The sequence below is a fragment of the Asparagus officinalis genome, chromosome 4 (genome assembly GCF_001876935.1).
Source record: "Asparagus officinalis chromosome 4, Aspof.V1, whole genome shotgun sequence".
Taxonomy (NCBI): domain Eukaryota; kingdom Viridiplantae; phylum Streptophyta; class Magnoliopsida; order Asparagales; family Asparagaceae; genus Asparagus; species Asparagus officinalis.
The window spans coordinates 133,467,260-133,471,685 of NC_033797.1; positions in this window are offsets into that span (position 1 = coordinate 133,467,260).

The window sequence follows — 4,426 nt, forward strand, 5'->3', positions numbered from 1 at the left end:
TCCTCAGCTGGTCTTGACTGAATATCGAACCTCTAGTACGCGGTTGCTATCCGCAGTGTGCGACGTTCCTATCGATGGTCCTTGGAGGAATAATCGCGAATGTTGATCCTATCCTCCCCCTCTCAGACACGCGGCGGACCGCGGGAGGTACCCACTCCCTGGTCTCTAGTCTGCCGGGGTAAGGGGCGTTGGGCCCTTTTTTCTTCTTTTTTCTTCTTGTTCAGTGAGTTTGCTTCCATTCATCTCTCTTGAGAGTCGCAGGGTCGGCCTGGCTGTTCTCCAACTTTTGAGCCATTGTTGCTCGGTGGTTGGTATCGCGTTCATGTTGTTGCCCCTCGCCTGCGCGTCTTGCGCTTGAGCGCCGCGAGTCTAAGATGTCCGGCAGCGGCCGTAGATGGTCCTCATCTCTCGCCGCAGGAGGAGAAGTATGTATTAGGTTGGAATAGTCAAACCAATACTTACCCCCGGTGAACTACGCGTTCCGGCGGATATAGTGCTTCCTGCCGGCGTCGAGACGCGACCGAGTGTTTAGCGTCTTAGGGCGGAATCCGAGTTTCGGCGAGTCGGAGAGTACTGCCTTCCCTTTATCCGTCATGTTAACGTGGCGGATGAGAGTTCAAGTCATCGCAGCTGCGCTCTTTTCTGGTGACGGCGCCTTTGACGGGAGGGCGCTTGGTCGAGAGGACTGTTGGGACAGTCTCCCAAACACCGAAGGTCTCGGCCGTTCCGACGCATTGCAGTCGGCGAGGACGCGTGTGGATGAGTCTCTCGAGTGGCACTGAGGATTCGCCTCATGGATAGTGGCGTTGTTGCCGAGTTAAATATTCTCTGAGGTCTTCTAACGGCGGTTGGTGACAACCCCGCGGCCTCAGAAGAGTCGCTCTGGTGAGTCGACGAGAGGTTTTTGGGTGCGCCCTCTGGTGCGCGTTGGATGGAATGCTTTGGTGCTGGAGTCGAGCGATCTCGCGCTTGACTGGCGAAGTCCTTCGGGTTTGAGCGAGCTCCAGTACTGGGGGCGGGTTTCACCCCTTCGCCTGGAAGAGCGAGTTCGCGAGGACTCGCCTACTTTCTCTACTTTAACGTTTATCCGTCAATGGTTATGACGAGGGCTCGCCAGCGCTTCGAGGACTCGCCTAGCTCGGGTAGGCTCACTCCTTGGAAGTGAGTTATTCGCATCAGGGATATGACTGAGAAGCGAAGTCTTCCCGAGCGGGCGGCTCTGCCTTCTCGGTTGCGCTCCTGACTTGGAGGGCCTCCAATGTCGGGCAGTTTGCCTTCTCGCCTAGCGTTCCTCGGGCCCGTATGATGGCTCAGGCCGTTATGAAGAACGGAAGGTTTGGACCTCCTGTCTGACGAGTTCCTGCCGCCGCTGTTGTTAGTTCTCCAACGGGGAGAACGTCACACGCCGAGCTGTGGCCGCATGGTTTGTGCCGGAGTGAACCGGCGTTCCTTCGGGGTAGGTGTCTGCGGGATCGCTTGCGCGACCCATTTGGCAGACCCTTGCCCTTTGCGCTCGACCGCCTCGCTTGGCGTTGATCGATTGTGAGGGAACGGTCTTCCGATGAGACTCGGGTAGAAACCGTAGGCGCAGAGGCTTGACCGTCTGAGGTCGCCTCGACGCACGACTCTGTGAACGTTTTGCGGGACGCATCGCCACAGAGAGCGAGGAGGACAAGTACTCTTCGTACTTGGCCTGGTCGAACTCAATTTCTAGGGACTCCACTGTCGTCCCTACAGCAACCTCATCAAACTGAGCCACCACCATTTCACTCGATGAAACAGCTTCTCCCACTGTGGTCGCATCTTCTGTAGGGTGAATATTTGATTCCCGAAAAAAGGGAGTTTCGTTGTATTTATAAGAAAGCTTATTACAAACTATGATCAAATAGTTACAACAGAAGCAGAGGGAAGGCCCTCTTTGTTTTGTGTGGGGACTTTTAGGTGGCTACAGGATGCTTCGCTCGATGCTCGTGTCGAGTCTGCTTCCTTGGACCGTTCGAATGAGGTTGCCTGGAGAGCTTCAGTTCGAGTAGAAGCTCACTTGAGAGAGTTCGGGTTGTTTAGTTCGCCGCCGATCGGAGCTCGGAACTAGCAGCTGGTGTCTGCAATGCAAAAATGGTTATGCAGAGAGCTTGTCTCAACTCTTTTCTCTAAGTTTTGCGACCTCTCCTCAGTGTGCCGGAAGTTTTTTAAATGGAGAAGGACAACTTGACTCCTCCTTGAATTGTGGGATTGTGACGCACATCTTCTAGAGACGTCTAGCTGTTCCTCGAACCATGACGGTCATTCCAGGATTGTGCTTTAGTCCTGTCACTACGATGGGAAGGCCCATTCTTGTATGTGAGGCAACAAACGACTGCTATCCGAGTGGCTTTGACAGCATTAATGAACCGCATTTATGAGTCCGCAGATCGATGAGGCGTCTGTCCGATCACCAGTACTGTACGTGACGCCCGGCGTGCTTTGAGCACGACGCTTTCTCCTTTCGCGTCAGGAGAGGCGGTGAAGTAGGTGTACAGTACTCGAGTGAGTCTAGCCAGCTTGCCGAGTGCCCGGCGGACCCAGCTTCAGACTCAGACACCGAGGTGAGTCGCATTTATGAATGCTCAGGTTGACTCGACACCTGTCCAGCTCTTCGCGCTGTGCGCACTGTGGCGGCCGTTTGACGGTCCTGGGTACTGTGCCTCTCTCCCTTTGGTCGAGGAGGTGGGAAGCCCCCTCAGCACGTGGGGTAGTGGATACCCAGTTCTGTACGACGGTTTTGGGGCTTGCTGGCCGGATTCGACTCCGACTCGGGCCAGGCGAGTTAGGCGAAGACAAATTTCCGCCATCCTGATCGCTCCTGACTCATGCTGGCGTCGAACCGTTTGGCGAACCTGATTTGAGCACAGTCGACGTCTACGCGTTTTAGGTGCCGTGTAGAGAACTGGGCGTGCGAACTCTTCTCGTAGACAAATTTCCTGTAGACCCATAGAGGTATTTTTTACCGTCTACAGGCATTTCGAGACCATTTGGATGAACTACGAGTAGCTTGATCCCATGGGAGAGGGGGTACGTAGGCAACCACATTGATGCAGCCGGATTTGGAGAGACGACACATTGGTGCTCTTATTGGTGTCGGCTCAGTTTTGGGAACATTTCGCCGAGGTGGAGAATTGTTGGATAGCAGGCTATTAGGTCAAAGAGGATTCCTAGTCTGTTTTGATTTTGGTTTTAGAATTGTTGGATTCCTAGTCTGTTTTGATTTTAGGGTTATTGGGATTCATAGTCTGTTTTGGTTTTGGTTTTAAAATTGTTGGATACCTAGTTTGTTTTGGTTTTAGGGGTTTCCATATATATAGAACGTTTTAGAAGAGATTATTATCAGAGATAAAAAGAGGTTGTTTTGAGCACTTTGAGAGGGAGGTTTCTGAGAGATGAGTTGAGATCTTTTGGTGAGGGTTATTTTGAGTGTTTGAGAGTTATAACCTATTATTTTTCTCCTCCATATAGTGAAACTCTATATCCTCTCCCCGTGGACGTAAGCAATTGCTGAACCATGCAAATATCTGTGTTTGTGATTGATTTTGACCGTTCTTTTGTGAATTGCACTCGTTGGTTGTTCTCCTCTCGTTGCTCGCCGATTCGTTTGGTTCGTGAGCACGCTTTCGCCGACGCGCAACATCAATCTGAGGGTAAATGTGCCAAAAAAATTTAACCCGGGATCTATCTGCAATAATGAAACTACACCAGTGTATTAAATAATAGATAGTTATAACTGAGAAACTGGTCACTTAATGTCTAGTCACGGTGGAGATCAATTAGCTGCAACCAAATTATAAGCTTACCATGAGCAATATACTTTTGTTTCTACCAAAAGGCAGCATTTCCTCCAAAAAAAACTTCCCTGATAAGTATCCTTAAATCTTGTTCAAAATGTGACAGGAGTGCTACTTTAATCAGAAGAAATATTGGTTTGACCCAGTTATTTTACAGCTTAAATTTGAATGACTTGTCAGCGTCAAAGTAGTTGAAGCAATTAAAATTTTACCAGACATCCAGTTCCTGTTCTTACTGGTTTGCTCTGTTACACTCATTAGCCTCTGTCATTTTGACACCTCGAACTAATGGCTACTCTGTCGTGCTTTAACTATGAGATGTGCCCAACAGCCAAATCAAGTCCAGCCTAGATTTGTATCAAATATTAGTATCAGGATTAGGAATTCCTGGGACTTATCATACTATTGTTTGCTGATTATATTAGATTTGTTGGCTGCAGCAACAAGTGGTTTAGATTGAAATATCAGATGAAGAGAGCTAGGAATGTGCTTGGTCATAACTTATGAGTAGTTCAGCTTACTTTGTGTTTGAAATAGGATATTACGGACGTTTTTGAGATAACCCCTTTAATTATTTTAATTCTGTAAAGTCCTCATTAACTTTGAGG